We start from the raw sequence: 24,996 nt of genomic DNA on the forward strand, positions 1-24,996 counted from the left end.
GTCTTATGCACATTAATTAGAAATGGTGAAGCCGACTCGAGAGGCCTACTCCTGCGCCTAGTTCTTATGAACCTGCTCAATCTCCTCATCCACTGTTCCCTGAGTATCCAAAGATATGTCAATCTCAGTCCTGGAAGATTGAACTTTAATTCCTGAAGACTTTACACCTGCATCCTTCCAAACTCCTGCGGGAACAGGCCTAAACTGCTCAATCTTTCCTCGAACGACAAACTCCTCATCGCTGGAATTAACCTCGTGAACCTTCTCTGAACTCCCCCCACCACCTCCCCACCCCCAGAGCAAGGTGGAGTTGAGTAAAAGATCAGCTATGAACTTAATGAATGGCAAAGCTGGTGTGTGATGCTATATAGTCTGCTGCTGTCTCTGGTTTGTTACGCCTCAGAAATACACAGACGTTGCACACAAGTATATATGTCCAATCAGGAGCTCTATTTACATCGTTTTAAAACAAACTTACACCCTCTTGTTTTGCTTTCCTTCTGTTTCTCTAACAACACCCACAGGCTTCACTAATGGAGCAGAGATCACTCAACAGGCACACTCTTTCTAAAGGAGAATCCTGGCTTGCTGGAATTCCTAGTTTTTAAGTTTGTTATGTGGGACAATGCTACGAGTGTCACATAGGAAAAGTAATTGTGGATTTTTTTTCCCTAAAAAAGCACTTGGTGCACACTTCGTCTCACCAGAGATATAAATATTGAGCATGAGCAGAAAAGTTGTTTAACTGATGTCAAGAAACATCCAAATACCATCATGACAGCGTATTCAAGGTAAGGGCTGCAGCAACTCAAGGAGATAGACTAACATTGCTACCTTCTCAGGATCATGAATGGTAGATGCCTACATCGCCTGTTTCCGAGCACAAATAAAACGATGCAGCCCATCGATGAATGTGAAAAACTTCAGGGCGACAGTATCCTGGGTGCAGCTTATGGGAGTTTCAGTGATGGGAATCCCATTGGATGTTAAGTGGCCGTGGTTAATACTCTCTTGTTGCTGAAGCTCAAATCCTGGCATTTGTGTGGCATGAATATTGTTTCCACTGATCAGCCCATTCCTGGATATTGCTGCACCTGAGGGCAGACTGCTTCAGTAACTGAGGGGTCACGCATGGAGCTGAACATTGTGCTGTCATTAGCAAACATCCCCACTTCTGACTTTATGATAGAGGGAAGGTCATTGATGAAGCAGCTGAAGGTGGTTAGCCCTCGGACACTACCCTGAGGAACTCCTGCAGAGATGGGTAGTGTTGTAGAACAGAGGGAACTGGATATTCTAGTACATAATTCTCTGAAGTTTGCATCACATATAGACAGGTTCGTTAAAAAGTCATTTAGCACGCTTGCCTTCACTGTGGAGTACTTTTGAGTATAGCAGTTGGGAAGTCATGTTAAGGCAGTACTGGACATTGGGTGAGGCCTCTTCTGGAGTACAGCATCCAGTTCTGGTCACCCAGTTATAACAAGGATATTACTAAATTGGAGAGGGTTCAGAAGAGATTTATCAGGATGTTGCCAGGAATGAAAGGTTTGAGTTATAAGGAAAGGCTGGGACTTTTTTCACTGGAGCGTAGGTGGTTGAGAGGTGACCTTGTAGAGGTGTATAAAATCAATGAGGGGTATAGATAGGGTCAATGGTAGATGCCTGTTCTCCAGGATGGGGTATTTCAAGACTAGGGGGCATAATTTTAAGGTGTGAGGAGAGTGATTTAAAAAAAGACATGAGGGGCAGTTTTTTACACAGAGGGCGGTTCACATGTGGAATGAGCTTCCTGAGGAAATGCTGGATGCGGGCCCAGTGACAATGTTTAAAAGACGTTTGGATAAGTATATGAGTAGGAAAGGTTTGGAGGGATATGGGCCAGGAGCAGGCAGGTGGGACTAGTTAGGTTTGGGATTATGTTTGGCATGGACTGGTTGTAAGACCCAATGAGTGCATCCTGGGGCTGAGATGACTGACCAGCAAAAAGCCACAATTTTTCCAGACGAGTGATACAGTTTGCCTCCCATTTCCATCGATTTCAATTTTGCTGGGGCTCCTGAAGGTCATATTCATTCTTAAGGCTGACAATAGTCCTGCTTTCTCCACTCTGGAGTTCAGCTCTTTACATCCTCTCGTGCAGGCAAGGCCAGTTCGATACTGTGCAGCCCTTGATGTTTCTGTGATGGTGGAGGCAAGCTGCCTTCTTGAATCTGTAAGTGTTCCCTCAGTGTTGTTTGGAAAAGAAGCTAAGGATTTTGACCTGGTGCCAGTGAATACAGTTCCACATCATGATGGTTTATGACTTGGTGGTGAATTTGCAGGCCGGGAGAGGTGGTGGGGGAGTGGCTTGAGTCTAATACCCACCTGCTGCCCCTTGTCCTCCTGGGTGGTAGAAATCACGGTGAACCTCACTCACGCGCAACACTCCCTCAGATTGTTCCTTCTTCCTTTGGGAATCAACTCATACCTCCTCCTGGTTTTAAGCCGCCTCTGTAAAAATGTTGCTCGATATCTGAATACCAGGCATTCTTCACAACTCACCAGGGCCTGTGTAACTAGGACAAGACAGATTGAGATCTGGACTTTCCTACCGTTTAATCCGAGCTCGGTCTAGGTTAATTCTGGCATTAAGATAAGATGGTTAGAATGTCTGCATCACTGAACCCAATGCCATTTGAAAGCTTAGATAATAAAATGTGAGGCTGGATGAACACAGCAGGCCAAGCAGCATTGTGCTCCTGAGATGCTGCTTGTCCTGCTGTGCTCATCCAGCCTCACATTTTATTATCTTGGAATTCTCCAGCATCTGCAGTTCCCATTATCTCTGATGCAATTTGAAAGCTTCACCATTTCTTCCAGAGGCTCAGCAAAGAGAGAAAACTATGATGCAACTGTAACAGAGTTGAATGGGATTTAATAGCTAGCTTGAATACACAGTGAGAACTGTCTCTCTGATTTCACTGCCTTTGGTTACCAGTGCAGAGACAACTGTCTGATTGAGCAAGCTATTTCTATGCTTTGTGATATTATTTTCTGCCATATGCTCTTCAATCACACCTGGCTCTGGAAGCTGCAGGAACAGCATTTCATATTCCACTTGGGAACCCTGCAGCCCAGTGGTATCAATGTGGACTTCATAAGCTTCAAATTCTCCCCTTCCCCCTACTGCATCCCAAAACCAGCCCAGCTAGTCCCCGCCTCCATAACCATTCCTCCCACCTCAAGTCCCACCCCCATCTCCTACCCACTAACCTCATCCCACACCCCCAACCTATCCCTCCTCCCTGGGCCGACCTATCCCCTCCTCAACTCCACACCTACATTCACCTTCACTGGCTCCAATCCCGCCTCCTTGACCCATCTGTCTCCTCTCCACCTATCTTCTCCTCTATCCATCTTCTATCTGCCTCCCCCTCTCTCCCTATTTATTTCAGAATCCTCTTCCCCCTTCCCCATTTCTGAAGAAAGAACCGAAACGTCAGCCTTCCTGCTCCTCTGATGCTGCTTGGCCTGCTGTGTTCATCCAGCTCTACACCTTGTTATCTCTGGATGCCTCCCTGTCTCAATCAGGGATGTTGACTTGCATCAGTTACAAAACATGGCGTGGATTAGGTGCAGCTTTTGGTGCACAGACAGATTTTGCATTCCTGTGCCCTTCGTTCAGCATTCCTAAGAAAGTCTTTCGTCTTTCTCAAGAATTGGTATGTTGGGAACAAGATATCCTAAACTGGCACCAGCTTGTGATGGGATTCCCTGGGGCGATATCGTTCCTCAATGTTTCATCGCTTTTCACCCAGTATCATTTTATTTCCAGTGCACTTGACACATTCCACCTCTGTGGGTTGAGCAAGTAACTGAAAATGGGCACACGCTCTCTCAGTATACACTCCATCTTGTGGATATCATTCCATCATTTGACTGAATTATTTGCATTCAACTTCACAATCAAGCTTGGTCATTCCTCAACCGTCTCTTCATTGATAGCTCAAATATACCCTGGAGGGTGGCGTGGAGTTGTTCTACAGCAAGACATCAGCCAGCTGTTTGTCTCAGACTGAAACTTGAACACCCACACAGTATTTACATTTACTGTGGAATCCTGAGGAGAAAAGGGGAGTATATTTGATATTGTTCTGCTTCAGGCATGGTACAAATGGAGGAGAATGCGGGTCACTCTTTGAGAGAACCTCCTCAGGTCAACAGTGACAGACAAAAAAACAGACTTAACCATTGTTCATTCAATATCACAAAAGCTGACGTTTCGGGTCTAGACCCTTCTCTCTGATGAAGGGTCTAGGCCCGAAACGTCAGCTTTTGTGCTCCTGAGATGCTGCTGGGCTTGCTGTGTTCATCCAGCCTCATAGTTTATTATCTTGCATTCTCCAGCATCTGCAGTTCCCATTATCACTCATTCAATATCGGTGTTTTGATTGACCTATTTCACTTCAATGCACTTCGAACGGCCAACGATTAGCGCAAGAAATTGTCATGTCCTGTTTTACAGAAGTCTCTATGACCTCTTTGAGATGGTCAAGTCAGCAATGACTCAGATATCTAAACTGTTGTAACATCGCACATTCTTCCTTGTGTACCTTTTACATAGCATCATCCTTGGCAAGCCATTTCCGCCTTGTCATCTATGGGTGGTCAGTTTTGTTGCCCACTGGCTTGAAGTCAATATGGTGGAAGTGGTGCATTAGAACTGAGGATAACTCCGGAACAATGTTAGTGAGACTCCCTTTGGCAGAGATGGGATTTAGATCGGACCTACCTCTTTATCCAATGTTTCCTTATCTTGCCATCAGCACCGCAGTTTTTGTGTAAGCCTCCTCAGGCATCACCTTCCAAACTTGCAGCCACTTGCATGAGCAGCAGAAGCTTGGGAGCACTAGCACCTGCAAACCCCCCTCTAAGCCACTCACTACCCTCCCTTGGAAAGAGATTGTTGTTCCTTCAGTGAGGCTGGCTCAAAATCCCAGAACTCCCTCCCTGAGGGCATTGTGGACAGCACATGGACTGCAGTGGTTCAAGAAGGCACCATCTCAAGGGCAATTAGGGACAGGTAAACAATATTGGCCCAGCCAGCGATGCCCATGTCCCACCAGTGAATAAAAATGTAGCCCTAGGATCCTAACTCACCACACTCCACACCCTTTAAGAGTCGTGATAGGCAGAGGGATCTGGGTGTATAGGTACACAGGTCACTGAAAGTGACAACACAGGTGGAGAAGGTAGTCAACAAGGCATATGGCATGCTTGCCTACATTGGCCGGGGCATGGAGTTTAAAAATTAGCAGGTAATGTTGCAGCTTGATAGAATCTTAGTTAGGCCGCATTTGGAATAGTGTGTTCAAATCTGGTCACCACATTACCAGAAGGATATGATGGCATTGGAGAGGGTACAGAAAAGATTTACCAGGATGTTGCCTGGTACAGAGGGCATTAGCTATGAGGAAAGGTTGGACAAACTTGGGTTGTTCACACTAGAATGATGAAGGTTGAGGCCGACCTGTTAGAAGTCTACAAGATTATAAAGGACATGGACAGAGTGGACAGTCAGAAGCTTTCTCCCCAGGGTGGAAGTGTCAGTTATCGGGGACATAGGTTTAAGGTGCAAGGGGCAAGGTTTAAAGGTGGTGTACAAGGCAAGGTTTTCTTCTACACAGAGGGTGATGGGTGCCTGGAACTTGCTGCCGGGGGAGGTAGTGGAAGCAGATAGGACAGTGACTTTTAAAGGGCGTCTTGACTAATACATGAATAGGATGCGAATAGAGGGATATGGTCCCCGGAAGGGTAGGGGGTTTTAGTTGTAACAGGCAGCATGTCGGTGTAGGCTTGGGGGGCTGAGGGGCCTGTTCCTGTGCTGTAATTTTCTTTGCTATAAAAAATTAACATTCACATCCAAAAGCTAACATTATTTTCTGCCCGTGATTAGAAATGTATCTGATGGTGGGTAATCCATTTTCTCACACACACTCGTAAAACAAATCTCTGTTTCAGGTCAGCAGTTTGCAGGGATATTAGGTTAAGGATTCAAGCAAGTACAACTGCATCCATCCAGCTTCTGAAGCACTTCAGTGAATTCCCTGACCATACCTGTTGGGAAGCAGACCTAATATGTAGAGATTATAGCAAGTATCAGTGAATATCTGAACAGGTCATTGTACAGAAGCAAGGGCAGCTGTAGGAGCACCGTGATTAAGTCAGTCTAATTTGACTGGATTGATTATGTCAGTCTTACCTCTGATAATAGGTATAAAATCTGAGAGTCTAGACAACAAACATGCTCAAGGATGCTGGATCATTGGAACGACAGACAGATTGAGGCTGTGGCTTTAGATACAATGTTTAATGGGGAGTGTTGTGGCTCTGTTATTGGACAAGTAATCCATAAGCCGCTATTAATGCTCCAGAGACATGAGTTCAATTCCTTTGAAGACAGCTGGAAACTTGAAATTTAGTTCGTTCACTTGAAGCAGTTCGAAACAACAAGAATTGTTGTTCAATATTCCTCTGGCTCACTGATGCTATTTAGGAAAGAAAATCCTTTGTCCTTCCTGCCCCTCATCCCCATCGCACCATCCTGACCTACATGTGCCTCCATGCTCTGAAATCACCAGGCTAGCCACTCAATTGTACCAAAATGTGACAATAAAACCAGGCAGACCACATGATATTGGAAATTAACAAGATAAAAATAGCCATGTTGATCCTGCAAAGATCTCCCTACTGATACCTGGGTGCTACTGTCAAAATAGTGGGTGCTGACCCCAGCTGAGTCAAGCAACAGTGTGATTTATACTCAGCTTAATGGCAATGGCCCAAATTCCTCAGCACTGTCACCTTCTCCCACCAGCACAGCAGACCCAGCGGAAGTGGCACCATAGTGGTACACAGATAGCACAGAGGCTCATGACATCAGATCATTTTTTATAGATGCACCATGGAAAACACTCTAATTGGATGCATCATGGCTCAGTATGACAACTGTTCCTCCCACAACTGGAACAAATTACAGAGAGCTGTGAACACTGCCCAGACCATCACACAAGCCAACCTTCTATCCACTGCCTTCACCTCCACTTCTCACTGCCTTGGAAAGGCAGCCAACATCATCAAAGACCCCTCCGACCCTGGTTATACTCTCTTCCAACCTCTTCCAACAGGCAGAAGATACAAAAGCTTAAACACACGTACCAACAGATTCAAGAACAGCTTCTTCCCCGCTGTTATTAGACTGCTGAATGGACCTCTCAAATTTCAAACTGAATGTTAACCTTGCTCTCCAAGCACCTTCTTTGCAGCTTAACTTTGTATTCCTCACCCTGTTCCATTACCCTGTGATCTTTGTATGGTATAACTTGCCTGTATTGCACGCAAAATAAAACTTTTCATTATACCTAGGCACATGTAACAATAATAAATCAAATGAAATCATTGTTGGGCAAGGATCCTGCTGATTACCACCCATTACTCCAATGAAAGCAAAACACTGTGGATGTTGGCAGTCTGAGACAAGCGCAGAGAATGCTAAAGGAACTCAGCCTGTCAGTGAGGGAGAAAGAGAGTTAACACTTTGAACCTGGTACAGATTTGCTTCAGAGTTCTTCGCCTGAAGAAGTCATATCAGAGTGAAAAGACAAACTCTGTTTCTCTCTACAGATCAGGCCAGATCTGTGAGTTGCCCCAGCATCCTTTGTCTGTGTTACCACCTTTTGATTATCACTACTGCCAACACTCAACTAATGAATTAAAAACTGCCTCATATTAAAAATCAAGGCCGAGGGTAGCAAGAAATCAGGAGAATGTACTCTGAAGAAGGGCCTAGATCCGAAATGTCAGCTTTCCTGCTCCTCTGATGCTGCTTGGCCTGCTGGTTCATCCAGCTCTGCACCTTGTTATATAAGAGAATGTACTCTCTGTGGGACACATCAATGCCTATCATTGACAGTGACTCAGCAACACAACTATCGACTACACTGACCAAAGCCCGAACAGCCGAACTCCAGACCAGATTTGCAGAAAGTGGTGACAGAACAAACAACAGGAAAATACTGACTTCAAAATGATCTTCATCAATCTAACCATCATTGATGTGTCTCTCCTTAACAGCATTGGAAGGTGTGACCATCTTCACTCTGAGGGAGATATTTCACCATGTTGCCTGGCATGTGCTAACTGGCCATCCATGATGTTACTGTGGGGCCATCAGGAACAGGATCATATTGTACCACAATCTGTAACTTCTGGCCTGGCATATCCCTCAATCTATCATTGTTGGCTTGATGGCAATGAGGAAGGTAAGAAGCTGGCCAGAGGCAGTAGAACATGCAGTGCCAACCTGATAAATCTACATGACTGAGCCACGTGCATGCTAAAGAGGGGAGGCTGCATGCTGTAAGTCAGAGCTAGGTCCTTCAGGGAAGGAAAGTGCCACACTTCCCTGGTCTGCCCAACATGTGATACAGCAATGTGGGTCACTTTTAATTGCCTTGCCCCCCCCCCCAGGCAATTAGGGATGGGCAATAAATGCTGGCCTAGCCAGTGATGTCTACATCCTGTGAATGAATGAAGAAGAGAGTGATCTCACAACCAATGAGTCAGATTAAAGCTTTGTAGTCCTACTGAATCCAATGGGGATGGTGGTGGATAATTAAGTAATTTACAGTGGAAGGGTATGCCATGAATATCCCCATTCGCCATGAGGTTGGCACCCTGCACATCAGTGAAAAACACAGGGGTTGCAGCTGTCGTCAGCTGAAAATGCCAAATGGATCACTCTAGCATTCGCTACTTCTGCTGATCCTCAGGCCAGTGACCTACTCCCAACTATTTTGAATAACTTAATCAATGACCTTGCCTCCATCAGAAACTGATCAGTTATGCCCAGATGCAGCAAGGACCGAATAACATTCAGATTTAGGTTGGTAAATGCCAAGGAACAGTTATACCACTGAGTTGCCAAGCTGAATCACTGAGTCATAAAATTGCTACAAGCACAGAAGTAAGCCAATCATCCTGTTGAGTCCATGTTGGTTCTCAGTAAGGGCAACTTGCCCATCTTTGACCTGTTGCTGTGCATTTTTATTCGGCCAGAGGTGCTCAAAATTAGACACTCGGCTCCAGCTGAGGGCAACCAGTTGTTTTAGAAAGATTTTGTCTTCACGGTGTGCCTTCACTTATAAAATCTACAACTCCCTGTGGCTTTCATATCATTTCACAGTTCTCTACATTACATTTCACCTGTCAATTTTCCACTCATTTGCCAAGCTTCTTGAATTCTATCACTAACCTCCCAAATCACAACACTTCCAAGTTCTGTATCATTTGCAAATTTTAGAATTTTTCCCAGAATACAAAAGTCTGGGTCGCTCATACAGATCAAGAATTGCAATTGTTCTAGTACTGATCCCTGGGAACTTTACTAGGCACCTCCCTTCAGCTTGGTACTTACCTGCTCACCAATAGTCTCTGTATCCCGTCATAGATCAGCATCGTATCCATGCTGCCAGAGAGCCCTGTCATTCATGGGCTTTGTTTCTGCTAACAAGCCTATTATGTGATTATAATCACGTCCAGCAATAGAGAATCTGACCAACTCCCCATAACATTTAATGCCATGACCATTGCTGTAACCAACCACTTCCTAATATCACAGTCCAAAGGTCATCTGCAGCTCACTGCTCACAGCTCAAAACCAGAAGTGCTAAACTAATAAAACAAAAATAATGAAAAAGTAACCGGGTTTCGAACAAAAAGTAATGTTGTTGCACCTGGATGGACAAAGAGTACCTGGTGGTTGTCTTAGCTTGTCAGTATTTTAGTCAATTTCTATTTGCAACTGACAAAGTGACAATGGAATCCAAAATAAACCATTTCACAACAGGCTCCTCGACCAGGTCCTTTCTATTCCAAGACTTCTGCAAAGAATGGCATTTGTTTGCAGACACATTGGAAATATGATACATTTGCGAGGGTCACATTGTTGACATGCTGTCAAGAGCAGTACTCCCTATGAAGGAAGTTCAGATACTAAGTCAAAGTATTAAATTTTCCACATTCAGTAGGCGCCAACAATTTGATGTGCAGCAGATGTTACCAACTCAGCAGAGCCCGGGAATTTGAAAGGGACATCAGCAAATTATTCAACAAGATGCAACTTTCTAAGAGCTGCAGAACATAATGAAGAAATGTTGAAATGGTGGTCTGAAACCATCAAGGACAGAGCTTGTTGTTGTCAGAGGATATCCGGTGCCCAAAAGTGTAGTGATAGCACAAGATGACATCTTGTACAACGGAATTAAAATCACTATCCCTAAGGTCATGATAAAAGAAATGCTGAAGTGTATCCATATAAGTTATCAAGCACTTCAGTTAAGTCTGAAGAAGTTAAGCGAAATTCTATACTGGACATACACACACAACAATATTCAGGATTATAACCAGTGTAGCGCTTGTAACAAATACCAAGCTCGACTCGCAAGCTCTGCTCAGACCACTGAGTATAGGAGTTGGGTCGACATGTTGAGGTTGTTCAGGATGTTGGCCAGGCCACTTCTGGAGTACTGTGTACAGCTGGGGAGGTGATGGCCTAGTTTATTACTGGACTGTTAATCCAGAGATGCAGATAATGACCTGACCTGGATTTGAATCCCACCATGGCAGATGGTGGAATTTGAATTCAATGAAATATCTGGAATTGAGAATCTAATGATGACTATGAGAAATGGTCATGGCCGTAGGCCTGAAACATTAGCCTTCCTGCTCCTATGATGCTGCTTGGCCTGCTGCGTTCATCCAGCTCTACACCTTGTTATCACACATTTATAACAGCTTGCTATTGTATGCAATTCTTACATTCAGCGACATCTAAGTTACAGCAGAATACCTTGCTTTCAATAGTATCTCTTGCTTCACGTGATCCCAAGTAAGATGAAGCCTGAGACTTCTACACCCTCAGGTATGATACCATTGATAGCATGAGCAGGTCTCTTCAAGCTATACTAACATATGGTGTCTCTTAAAATTTTATGGATACACTGTGTGAAATTGCAAAAGGGAACTGTATGAATATTTGAAAAGGATCGATTTGTAGAGCCAAGGGAATAGAACACAGCAGTGGGACAAAATGAATAACTATTTCAAAGAGCCAGCAGAAGGCATGATGGGCCAAATGGCTATGTCCTGTGCTTCATCCTTCCGTGATTTTATGATCATTTTCACTTTCAAAGAGCTGATGTTGCTCATTTTGCCTTCTTAAGGATGGTATTTGACAGTTCTTAACATGAAATATAATTTGTCACTGTTTCAACCATTTGACTTTGTTCAACTGATTTTGTGGTTTCTCAGTTGCTTCCTAGGGCAGTCATCTATTCCGACTAACTTATTAGCAGCTTATTTAAACCCAAATGGATATATCAAGTACAAATTATATATAGTCATACACACTTTTACAGAAGAAAGATAAAATAGAATATCCACGATATTTCGCATTTTATCTCAAGTAGGAGTCCTGACAGAGCTCTCTGCGACATTCAATTAACCAATTTGGTTTAACTTCTGTCACAAGCCCTCAACCAAAAGCCAACACTTTTCAAAAGATATTACAGAGTTTGAACAGTAACTTTTCGCGCAGTACCTTGTCAGTAATTTATAACTGGAGGTTCACCACAGCACCACTCTGTTGGCTTATAATGTGCATTTGTCTTGCAGGATCTTTGCCTTCTGAATCCCTGTTAGCTTCTCATCATTCACTTCTTGCTGTGCTGTTATTTAAGTACATTCCTGATCAGCAGTTCTGTTATTTGCCAGGTAAGATACAAGATTGATGGGTTGTCACTAGCTGGAGTATGGCTAGTTGTCGATGAGGTACCATATTAGTTTTTGAGGGTAGGATCTGCAAATTACTGCACCAATCTCCAACAGATTGAAATAATTAAGCATTGAAGTGTAAACCAGTCTACCATGCCAAACCTTTACATTACACATGGATGAATACCATGCATCAGCAGGATATGTAAAATACACTGAATGATGCAAAGCCCCAAAAGGTGCCTGCCCAACTGGATACTGAAAAGTGAACATTTTCTGCAGGGTAAAACGGAGCACCCTGAGCAGGCCCAGAAACTGGGGAACATCTGCTTTCTTCACAAGGCAAACTGCAAGCCATCTGCTGAGCTATTTCACATGCAAGTCATGGCTTATTTTAGGACCCAGCGTGCGATTCAGAAACAAAAATAAGCTCAGTATTTATCTTTTCAACTTCAAGTGCCAATCAATCTACTCTAAATGGAAATTGCAAAACAGTTGTTGAATGTATATATCCAGTATACATCAGCATGTGTCCAAGCCTTATCTATGAGTGTGTGTCACTGAGTATGTCAGTGAATGATTGAGTGCACATGTCAGGGTGTGTATGTGTCTAAGTGTATATGTGTGTGTGTGTGTAAGTGTTTATGTATGTGTGCCAGTGAGTGTGTATGTATGTGTCAGTAAGTGTGTGTGTGTGTGTCTGTGTGTATCAGTGAGTGTATAGTGTGTGTGAGACAGAGAGTGCGTGTATGCATGTGTGTGTATGTGTGTGTGTGTCAGCAAGTGCGCGCGCGTGTGTGTGTGTGTGCGTGCGTGTGTATGCGTGTGTGTGTGTGTTTCAGTGAGTCTGTATGTGTCAGTAAGTGAGTGTATGCTTGTGTGTCAGTGAGTGAGTGTATACCTGTGTGCGTGTGTGTGTGTGTGTGTGTGTGTGTGTGTGTGTGTGTGTGTGTCTCAGTGAATGAGTGAGAGTGTGTGTGTGTGCTTGCTTGTATGTCAGCAAGTGAGCATGTGTGTATGCATGTGTGGGAGTGTGCCAGTGAGTGAATGTGGATGTCAGTGAGTGTGTCTGTATGCGTGTGGGTAGATGTGTGCATCTCTGTGTGTGAGTTTGTGCATCAGTAAGTGTGTGTGTGTGTGTGTGTGTGTGTGTGTGTGTGTGTGTGTGTGTGTGTGTGTTTATCAGGGAGTGAGTGTATGTGTGTGTCAATGAGTAGGCATGTTATGTATCAGTGACTGTGAGCCTACATATCAGTGAATGAGTGTGCACACGACTGTATGTGTCAATGAGTGTGCGCTTGTCTGTGCAAGTGTATACCCATGTTGGTGTATATATGTCTGTCTGTCAATGAATGAAAATAAATATCTGGGAGTGAATCATGAGTAATACAATCAAATCAATTCAGTAGAATGTGATGCAGTTAGCATTAAATTGTTTTAAAACCCAAATTAAGATCATTTGATGCTGTTACTGGATGGAAAAAGATGAGTACTCCATTCTCCACTCCACTTATCTCAATAAATGTCAAATAGCACTCTGCTCTGTTATTTTGAAAAAAGACATTATCTGGTTAGTGTGTTCATGTTTTAACCTTTGTTTAAAAAGCTTGTGTAGAATTGCTCACAGGCAGGTTAACATAAAATTCTTGATTCCTATTTCCCATTATTTGAGCTTTTAACATGCTTCGATATTTTTCATGGGGAACCTGACAGCAGCATGTAAGTCATTAATTTTTGTTTGGAACTGCAACTGTAACCTAAAATGTGTAGCTTCCACATTTGCAATGTTGTCTGCAATGCACATTCAGGCAGATGTACCTGCTTTTTAAGCTTGATAAATTTATTATCATCTCAAACTTTGGGGCCCTTACTGCTAAACTTTAAAATCTCACAAAAGCAAAGATCAGGAAAAGCTACTTGGAAAATTGGAGTCTAATGTTATTCTAATGCTTTGTCCTTTAGTAGTTTCTTAACCATTAGGCATTGTGATAAAATCTGAGTAGCACGATTGACTTGAACTGAATGAGAAAGATTTAATGGATATTATGAACCAAGGTGTTACAAAGCTATATGCTAGCAGGTGTAGGTGGTTCTGATGATTCAAGGCTGTTAAGGTAACAAAGATTTGACCCATAATGTGCTTGACGGAAGAGTTCTTGAATTGGCTCAGGTTATAAGGAAAAGTGCTTCTGTCAAAATTATTGCTTGTCACAAAAATGTATTGATTACATTGTTTCCAGGAGCTGTGCAGAAAAGTGATGGTGCCCTAATCCTGGCAAGAACCAAACAGAAATGACTGGAGAAACTCTACAGGTCTGGCAGCATCGGTGCAGAGTCAACATTTCGGCTCCAGTGACCCTTCCTGAGAACTGGTAGTGTTGGTTCAACATCAGGTGTGCCAACGCCAGTAGTTTATTGGAAGGCTTCACTGTGTTCTGTAATAACAAAGACTGTGTCCCCTTATACTTTTACCTAGGCTCATCCTAAAGGTCTGGTCTTTAATCTGCTTGGCTGAGGATTGCAGAACCTGCCATAAGAAGAAATGGAACAACAGCAGGAAAGAGATGGGCCAGCAGGCCACTCCATATCCAACCAGAGACCCACAGTTTGGGAGCAGGCCATTCAGCCCATTGAGTCCACACTGATCCTCCAAAGAGCATGCCCTGCAAAGAACAAAGCGCAAAGAAAATTACAGCACAGTAACAGGCACTTCAGCCCTCCATGCCTGCACCGATCCAGATCCTGTGTCTAAACCTGTCACCTATTTTCCAAGGATCTATATCCCTCTGCTCCCCGCCCATTCATGTATCTGTCTAGATACATCTTAAATGACGCTATCATGCCCGCCTCTACCACCTCCGCTAACAATGCATTCCAGGCACCCACCACCCTCTGTGTAAAGAACTTTTTACACATATCTCCCTTAAACTTTTCCCCTCTCACCTTGAAATTGTGACCCCTAGTAATTGAGTGCTCCACTCTGGGGGAAAAGCTTCTTGCTATCCACCCTGTCTATACCCCTCATGATTTTGTAGACCTCAGTCAGGTCCCCCTCAACCTCCATCTTTCTAATGAAAATAATCCTAATATACTCAACCTCTCTTCATAGCTAGTGCCCTCCATACCAGGCAACATCCTGGTGAACTTCCTCTGCACCCTCTCCAAAGCATCCACATCCTTTTGGTAATGTGGCAACCGGAACTGTACACAGTATTCCAAATGTGTTTGAACCAAAGTCCCATACAACTGTAACATGACCTGCCAACTCTTGTACTCAACACCCCGTCTGATGAAGGAAAGTATGCTGAATGCCTTCTTGACTACTTAATCGACCTGAGTTGCCACCTTCAGGTTACAATGGACCTGAATGTCCAGATCTCTCTGTGAAGCAATATCCCCCAGCCCATCCCTGCAACCCGGCATTTCCCACGGCTAACACACCTTGCCTGCACATCATGGGGCAATTTAGTAAGGCCAATCCACCTAACCTGCACATTTTGAGATTGTAGGAGGAAACCAGAGCACCCAGAGGAGGGGACTGTGAGAACGTGCAAACTCCACACAGTCACCCGAGGGCAAGAGAGAACCCAGGTCCCTGGTGCTGTGAGGCAGCAGTGCTAACCAATGAGCCACTGTGCCAACCCCGTACCACAGTTAATCTTTGATCTTAACTCTATTCCCCCCAGTCAGGTTTATGAGGGTAAAATATGGGTTAGCTGGCTCAGGGTGCAGGAGAGCCGTCAAGTCTAGGACGAACAAAGGCAATGGGCGAGCGACTTGACAGAAGAAGAGTGGAGGTAGGACTGAAGGTGACCAATGTCACAGAGGGGGAAATAGCTGGTCTTATTGATAGCACCACAAATGGCTTGAAGCTTGTCGTCCATGACACTGAGGGAGCCAGTCTCCTAGCTGGAGCTTCAGAGAGTTGCCAGAGAATGCAATTCACCAGGGAGGGAAAGCCATTTGTATCAGCAATCAAACATGATGGCTTCAATCCTTCTGACTTTTTTAACAGGCAGAAAAGCCACCCATGATTGGATGTGAGATAAGCCACCAGACAGCTCAGGAATAGAAGATGGGTCAAGAGCAGTGGTAGAGAGATAGAACAATGTGTTGTCATTGCACATGTGAAATCTAACACCGTGCTTTCAGATTTATTACTGAGAAATTTTACCAGGCTGAGAAACAGGAAGCGTGAGCCTCGGAGAACATCAGAGCTCACGGTACAGGAACAGGAAGAGAAATCATCGATGGGGGCTCTCTGATCACAGGTGGGTGGACATGAAGGCCCTGAGGAGAGGACAGACTCCCCCAGCTGGGTGGCAGTGAAGGGGCATTCGAGGATCCAGGTTACACATGGGCCAACAGGGACCAGCTCAGATTTTCCACCATCACATCCATGTCACTGCTGGCTTTGAGGGGGTTTGCCATCACACTGCAGTTGCTGGGCTGTCACAGGAGCACTGGTCACAGTGGAATTATTCAGTGCAAAGAAGTGATAAAACAAATAACATTGCACAACTAATGAAAAGTATTCATGAATGCTCTTTAAAAATGCTGCATGTTGTGTGCTCACAGTGTATGCAATGTGTGAGTGTCTGTGTTGTATGTATGTTGTGTGTGGCTGTGTGGAATTCGACAGGGCCTGAGTGTCAAAGGGAGAGCCTGCAGCACCTTCGATCTTTCTCTCCCTGTTCTTCAAGCAGTGAATCCCTCAAGGCTGTATCAGAGACTCCATTCCCGGTCTGAAGGCCATTCAAACTGTTACCAATATGGCAGGACTATATGTGTGTGTGTGAGAGAGAGAGAAAGAGAGAGAGATGGAGACAGACAGGGAAAGAGAGCAAGACAGACAAAGAGATGGAGTGAGAGTGAGAGAGGGATGGGGTGAGGGTGAGAGGGATGGGGAGAGTGTGAGAGGGATGGGGACAGTGTGAGAGAGGTGGGGAGAGTGTGAGAGGGATGGGGAGAGTGTGAGAGGGACGGGGAGAGTGTGAGAGGGATGGGGGCTGTGTGAGAGAGAAATGGAGTGAGTGTGAGATGAATGGAGTGAGTGAGAGACAGGAATGGAATGAGTTTGAGAGAGGGAGAGGATGACTGTGAGAGTGGGATGAAGTGGATGTGAAAGAGGGATGAAGTGAGTGAGAGTAGTGATGGGATGGGATGAGTGTCAGAGAGGGATGGGATGAGTGTGAATGAGGATGAAGTGAGTGTGAGATGGGGACAGGGTGAATGTGAAAGGAGGATGGGGTGAGTGTGAGAGAGGGATGAAGTGTGTGAAAGAGGGATGGAGCGAGTGTGAGATGGGGATGGGGTGAATGTAAGAGAGGGGCGGGGTGAATGTGAGAGGGGGATGGAATGATTGCCAACAGTGAGAGCGAGCACAGAATCAAGCTCCATGCTTCAGGATAATGGCTCCCTCTCCCTGACAACACTCAAACTATTCTGTGGTACCCTGCAGTTAAGGGTCAAGTAACTGAACCCCCATCATCATCTCTTCGATGATCAGTACACTATCTCTCCACCTTCGTTCATTGCCATGGTCCATACATATCTGTCACATTGGTCCAGGCTGTAGAGACCCCTACAAAAACACACTTTAAATTTGTCTGCACAAATTACAGAGATCCTGTGAGTAAGATCACATGAGACTTTACTAAAAACTGTGTTTAAATAATCCATCAGGATATACTGACATCAAAATGGAACAGTGTAAGACACAAAGCTACACTGACATTCATTCCAGATACTTGGAAAATGAAACTTTCATGTAAATTAGTTTTAAAATGTCCATACTCGTTTTCATGGCCTTGCCTCTCTCAGTGCCTCATCTCTTGACCATCCTATAATGCTAGCTTCATGGCTATGCCTGGATTTAAATCATTTCACCACTGGTGGCAGTGTGTTTAACCTGGATCTGGAGCTCTCTCTCTCTAAAGCACTCTGATTCCACACCTCACTTCCCTCCGTTAGGACATTCTTCAAATGAGACTGTGGGATTGTATTCCTGATAATGTGCTCCTCAAGACACTCTTCGCTGGGAAAGTTGTCGGAATGCAGGGGTATTAGTATCACTTCATCCTTCCCGTTTGAGAGCTGCAATGGCTCATGATAATAGGGTGACAGCGCTACAGTGGTACAGCCAGTGAAACAGTAATCTTTGGGTTCCAGGAAAATCAGTTCAAATCTTGTTACAGGAGCTGGTGCCCTGTGCAGTTACAGCTGGGAAGGTAGTACCATGCCGACCCAGTTGTTCATACATTTCCAACTTATGTGCAACATGATCAATCCCTTCAGAGGCCTCACCTTCAAGCCCACCTGATTGTGGCTGAGATTGTTCAGTTCTGTACAACTCTGAGCATGTTTCAGCCTGCTCACCCTTCCTTCAGTAACAGAATTAACTTCCTTCCATCTCTGTCTTTCAGTTTTCCACAGTATGTGGTTAAATGGGTTGCGCACTTTAATAAAACAATTCCAATTTTCGTTTTTATTCAGACTTGTCCCTTGGTGAGCGGTTTCCAGGCACATCTTATTTGGATAAGCCCCCATCTGGGTTGCTGAGAAATTAGACTCAGTGACTGTTGAGAGTTCCTTGATGCACAAAAGCCAATTATTCACTATATTGTCCCATGTGAATTCCACTTGAAGTCAATAAAAATTCAAAGTAAGGAGCAATTGCCACATTAAAAGGTGAAGTTGTCATTGTCTTACTGGACCATAGGACTGCTCTCTCATTAGATAAAGAGGGAGACGACTGGTGGTGATTTAACCCAAGAGGCCCCATATATCACTATGCTTCTAAAACCAGCCTTCCAACCAACTGAGCTAGCCAAGTGCCCCACCCTTTCCATACCATCATCGCTCACAGCTTCAACTGGAATGGGGAGGATCACAGTCAATTCACCCCATGCCCTCTCAAAATAATTCCGATTTTTTTTTAGTTTGATTCATTCACGGGATGTGGGCATCTCTGACTAGGCCTCACATTCATTGCCCATCCCTAATTGGCCAGAGGGCAGTTCAGAGTCAACCATGTTGCTGTGGGTCTGGAGTCACATATAGGCCAGACCAGGTAAGGATGGCAGTTTCCTTCCCTAAAGTTCATTAGTGAACCAGATGGGTATTGAACAATGGTTACACGATTGTAATAAGACCTGCTTAAAACAAGATCGTAAGTGATCATCCTTATTAGTGGCATTGATTATAATTTACTCAGTATAAGAAAGACTTGGCATGTTAATGTTGGATGACTTGTTTCTCTGAGCACATACGTATATTCCACCTGACTTTTACAAAGGCTGCAAACCACAGCTACCAACATTGATCGACGGACACAGCTACAGCTGCTGGCCAGCTTTATAATGAGATAGTAGGAACTGCAGATGCTGGAGAATCTGAGATAACAAGGTGTAGAGCTGAATGAACACACCAGGCCAAGCAGCATCAGAGGAGCAGAAAAGCTGACGTTTTGGGCCGAGACCCTTCTTCAGAAAAATGCAGAAAAATTCACAAAAAAAAGCTTTATAATGAGCTGCTTGCAGGTCAGGACACGTCCAGGGCGCAGACTGCGTTCCTGCTTGTGAGGGGCAAAGCTGCTGCTGGGAAAACAAAGATGTTTGCATTTCAAATTGGCATCAGGTCGGTGGCACTGACAGTGTGGAGCGAGGATCCACAGCCAGAACTGGCAACTGAGTTCCCCAATCAGCTTTGAAAATACTTGTCCAAAAACTTCAACCAGCAAACGCACCAATTGGAAAGGCATGCTTAGGTTTAATAGAATCAAAGAATCCCCACAGTGTAGAAACGGGCCCTTCGGCCCAACAAGTCCACACCAACCCTCAGATCATCCCATCCAGACCCATCCCCCTTTTAACCTCCCTGATCCAGGCATCCCTGGATGCTATAGTATGACCAACCCATCCTAACCTGCACATCTTCGGGCCGGGGGATGAAACTGGAGCACCCGGAGGAGACCCACACAGACGAGGGGAGAATGTGAAAACTCCACACAGACAGTCATCTGAGGGTGGAACTGAACCCAGGTCCCCGGCGCTGTGAGGCAGCAGTGCTAACCAGTCAGCCACCATGCCACAACAGAAATGGTGGGTGCAGTAATAACATGGTGAGAAAATTTTAACATCATTGGGTCCTCCACATAAAGTCAGTCCCTGCTGAGGGACACACCACAGCAGGAGTACAGTCTGGCAACTATGGAGTTAAAGTCAATTCATTTGTTTGAGGAGGTTCTGGACAAATATCCGATGGGGGGAGGTGCTCACAGGAGGAACAGATGCTCAAACGTTGGAAGAGGCAATATGGTCTCAGCTATTCTGGATTACAGTGGATCAGGAATAAATAACTCTGGACTAATATCTCTGGAATTCCAGGGGGCGGAGAGACACAGAAACCGAGAGACAGAAGCAGTGATGGTTGACCTTGTGCTGAGACAGATGGTGCTCATTGAGGTGAAAAATACAGTCAAGCTGCCCTGGCACTTCCCAACCCACGTTAATAATGTTTACTCCTTCTCCATACATGAGTGACAGCACCAGAAATAAAATAACAAGGTTTATTTTCTACGCCTACTCCAATCCAAACTTAACAAGTGATGGGGTTAATGGCCCGGGTGCCAGGAACACGTGGTACGGGATGCATTTGGTCTGAGGCATGCTCCATCTGACACAGAGAGGATTTACACTGGGCTTGCAAAGCCTGTGTGCACTCAGTGTACAATGCTAATGAGGCCTGCTCCCTTCGCCATGGACCCAGAAAGATTAGTGACCCCTCAGTGACAATTATAAAGGAACACTGCTGAGCAGAGTCACACGTTTGTCTTGCCCTGAGCCCTTCCTCCCTGTTCAACTGCACTTAGGCCTCAAAAGGCCAAGGGGTTGCTGTTCATTATGGTCCCAACTGATGCTGCATCTTTCAACAGCAGGAGAGCAGTAAGGGGCTTGGCTCTGTCTTACAGCATGGAGGCAGGGCCAGTGTTCAATGTGTAATGCAGAGACAGCAAAGCAATGTCACCATTTGTCAGTCGAAGGTCGGACTGGTGGAAGTGGCTGTGAGCGAGAGGGAGGGGGCACCGAGCATCGTTTTGGTTTTTGGTCTGGGTTTCTGCTCCCGACCCAGGTTTGCAGAATCGGGAACTGTGCCTTGAATAACACGATTGGGATCTTCATTCTGAGAGCGGGACAGACTCGGACTAGTTGAGAGGCAGCTGCTGAGTGGTGAGACAGCCTGGTTAATAGCTCTGTGTCCTCGGAATTCACGCAAGTTGTTTCATTCAACATTAGGCCCTCTAGCCCTCACCCCTACCCACGCTCCTCACTCCATCCATGTCAAATAATGCCTCAGGCACTCCAATGCTTCCTCAAACTCTTCTGCTTACCCTCACTGTCCCCTCATATCATCCATAGCAATGATTGTTTCTTCGCCCAAATCCTGTGCCCTCCATGCCAAGATACGCCAATTTATCCAACCATCCATTACCTCACTTACTCTATACCACCCCTGTCTCCTCCCCTCCCAAATCATCAAATAACCCCAACATCAATAAAGCACCAAATCATGTCAATATATGGCCTCCAACACAGCAACTCTGTGGCCCCTTATACTTCTAATGCCAATTTAATGGCAACTCAACCAATGCATGCTCTGACTCACCATCTTTGACCTTTAAACCTCAATCTCAACTTACCTAGTGCCCATCATGGGAAGATCTCAGGAGCCTTGCTCAGCTGAATTGAAAAAATACCCATCATTCAATACATTCAAATTTCCTCAAGTACTTAATTCTTTGAAAAAAAATCATAGATAACCCAACATCATAGACAGCTAATCCCTAAATAGCATGTTTGATTTGTCAATCAAGCTGTCAGAGCTGCTACTGTGACCATGAGGGAGAACTGCATAATCTCCACCAGGAACACTTTTAGGAGGAGTGAGAAATTTTCGTCTTTTGAGGCAAGGGTTCTGTACAATGGAACCATCCATCCCATCATTGTGACTCCTCCCACCCTCCAAAGCCTAACCCCTAACTCTGACAGATCCCGGGTCTCTCCCTGCTCAGAAGTACTTGTCTTACTTTAGTCTGGTATCAATGTTATCTTTTTAGGGCTCACCTGTCCAGCCAGCAGTGGCCAGGCTGCGTCCTTCCACCAAGCTGGCAAGCCACTTGCTAGAGCATGGCATTCCATCTCTGAAGGATGAAAGTCCCACTCACACTTCGTTGAGGTCAGCCCTGGCATATTATTCAGAGATAGAAAGAACTGCTGATGCTGGAGTCAGAGTCAATACAATGTGGAGCTGGAGGAACACAGCAGGCCAGGCAGCATCACAGGAGCAGGAAAGTTGACGTTTTGGGTCAGGACCCTTCTTCAGAAATGGGGAGGGGGAAGGGAGCTGGGAAATAAATAGAGGGAAGAGGGGTGGGGCTGGGGGAAGGTAGGTGGGATGGTGATAGGTGGAAGCAGGTAGGGGAGGTGGGAGGAATCGGTCAGTGGGAAGAGTGAGGCAGTGAGGTAGGGAAGAGGGTGGAGCTGGGTTCCTGAGCTGGGTGCCGGCTCCTTCAGCTCCCTAGTGTGTAATTGCTGCAGCTTAGGCTTTTGTAAAAATACAACCTCCCGCACAATAAATTCCAGCCCAATGATAGAGCGGGGAAAGCAGTCATGTCATAAAATTATTCTAGCTATTGGCCTTAGGGTTATGTCAACAGTTATTGGAACTGAAAACGCTGATGATTTTTCCAACTTAGAAACAAAGCAAGTTGATTTTTATTCTAAAATTTTAAAGGGCACTGGATTTAAATAACCTGTAGATTCAACCAGCCTTTTATAACCCTTCATCTGGGACTTCTGGATCAGAGTCCCAGCTCCATTTTGGATAAGGCACAGAATCCCCATATGTTGTGAACACCTGAACCTTTGCTCTGAGTGTAAAACAACACTTCTACCAATGTAGCAGTGCACTCAACATCTCACTACTCTCAACTCCACTGAAATCAATAGAGGACGATTTGAATGCACAATTGACAATCAATGAGTTTTGTCAATTTGTCACTATTTCCTGGAGTCAAAAAATAATTCATTGGGTCATTTTTTGGTACATTGATGTTTGATTGAAATGGCTGGAGCAGAAGACAGGGAATAGTGGCATCAGTAGACTGTACAATCCATTGAGGCTGCTTTTGGGCCATTCAATACAGTCACGGTTGATTTTGGGCTTCAATTTCGCCACCTGGGCCCGAATATCTCGGAGGGTGAGTATCTGTCCAGTCCTGTCTTAAACATATTCAATGATGGGGCATCCACAATCTACTGGGACAGAGAATCCCAAGATTCACAACCCTCTGGGTGGAGTATTTTCTATACGTTCCAGTTTAAAATAATTAAGCCCTTATCCTGCGTCCCTGTTTCAGATTTCCCAGACCCCTCAGCATCCATTCTCTAAAGTGCCTTCCGAATCCACAGTTATGAATGATATTGCCTTTTATTCTTCTAAACTCCAAAGAATATGAGTCTAACATACTCAGCCTCTCGACATAGAGGATTCCCTCATTCCCTGGACCAATATAATAAATCTTGGTTGTGCTCCATTTCCAACGCAAGTATATTCTTCCCTAAATATGGGGACCAGAACTGCACACAGTATTCCAGATCTGGTCTCACCATTGCCCAGTATAACTGTAACATGCCTGTGTTATTCCTAAACTCCAATCCCTCTGTATTTTGCCTTCTTAAGTGCTTGCTGTATCTGCACACTAATCCTTTCTGTTCCTCATTCAAGCACAAACAAATCTCTCCAAACCCAACATTTACAAATGTCATGTCTTTTTAAAAAAGATATATTTTTAGCTCTATTCTTGTGACCAAAGTGAAGAAGCTCGTACTTCCCCACATGACGCTCCATCTGCTATCTTGCTTCTTAGTCATCCAACTTGTTTATTCCTCTTAGTAGCCTCTGTGACCTCCCCACACATTTCACCTTTCCGTCTGATTTTGTACAATCAGCAAACTCAGATACACTACTCTCTATCTCTTCACCCAATGAAAGAATATGGATAGAGGTCCTGGCACTGACTCATGGCACAGCCTGACAATTTGAAAATGCCCTATTTATGCCGACTTTCTGCCTTGTGTTTGCTCACCAATCTTCTACTGATACAATTATATTACCACATCTTTGTCAGCTGCAATCCTGCCCATTAATCCTTTGCGCATAAAATCTGATTTCTATCAACTGCCTTTTGCAAATCCAGGTATGGTACACATCAGGTGCCACACACACACACACACACACACACACACATACACACACACACACACACACACACACACACACACACACACACACACACACACACACACACACCATTTGCAAAATTACATTGGCTTGTTGAAATCATACTAAGTTGTACTAAATGCATTGAAAAGGTTTCCTTATTAACAGATTCCAGCACTTCCCCAACCCTCAACCCCACCCCAAACCTGACTGATATCAAGCTAATTAGGCCATAGTTCACTGTGTCCTTTCTCCCTCATCTCTTGAAAAATGACTTTTCATTTGCTGGTTTCAATCTGGGGGACCATTCCTGAACCAAAAGAATTCTGGAACACCATAATCAATGTATCCATGCTCCCTGCAGGTGTCTATTTCACAGCCCTAACTGTAGCCTATGAAGTCCAAATGATTGGTGAGGTTTTAATCCCTTAGCTCTCTCCGACACTGTTTCTCACTCATTTTTCCAACAAACCAGTGAAAAAATAAGACAGTGTACAGTGGTCCAGGATATTTCGACACCTGGTAAAGCGAAGCAGAAATGTAGAAATAGCCAGTTTAGTTCAAGATGATAAAATTAAGAGTTATTCTTCCTTAGATTATTTCCAGGAATACGGAAGGTGGCATCAGACACAAGAGGATTCGATGTTAACCCCATAGTACTCACCCAGATACCCTGGTACAGTTATTAACAATTTAAGGGAAGTATGGAGGAATGTTTCTGGGTTTGCAGCACTGTGGTTAGTACAGGAACTATATTCACTAATCCTCACCCAAATGTTGCTTTTCTCTTTGTTATATTATCATAGAAGGGCTTTATTCTGAGATTTTATCTTTTTTTTGATTTTGTACTTTTGAAGGTCTGCAATACTGGACGTTTTATTTCTTCACTTTTAGGATTTT

General features: G+C 44.5%; 1 protein-coding gene across 9 annotated transcripts in view; it reads right to left on the reverse strand.

The window, feature by feature from the left end:
• LOC125459689 (RNA-binding Raly-like protein) overlaps positions 1-24,996 on the reverse strand; it is a 1,242,755-nt gene that overhangs the window by 820,160 nt on the left and 397,599 nt on the right. The window contains exon 1 of one of the 9 annotated variants that reach the window (XM_048546400.2): positions 11,642-11,826. The exons of the other annotated variants lie outside the window; for them this stretch is intronic. The gene's annotated coding sequence lies outside the window, so the exon portion shown is untranslated. Of the gene's footprint in view, positions 1-11,641; positions 11,827-24,996 lie in introns of those variants that run through there. 9 annotated transcript variants of the gene reach the window in all.

This window comes from Stegostoma tigrinum, chromosome 16, assembly GCF_030684315.1.
Source record: "Stegostoma tigrinum isolate sSteTig4 chromosome 16, sSteTig4.hap1, whole genome shotgun sequence".
Classification (NCBI taxonomy): domain Eukaryota; kingdom Metazoa; phylum Chordata; class Chondrichthyes; order Orectolobiformes; family Stegostomatidae; genus Stegostoma; species Stegostoma tigrinum.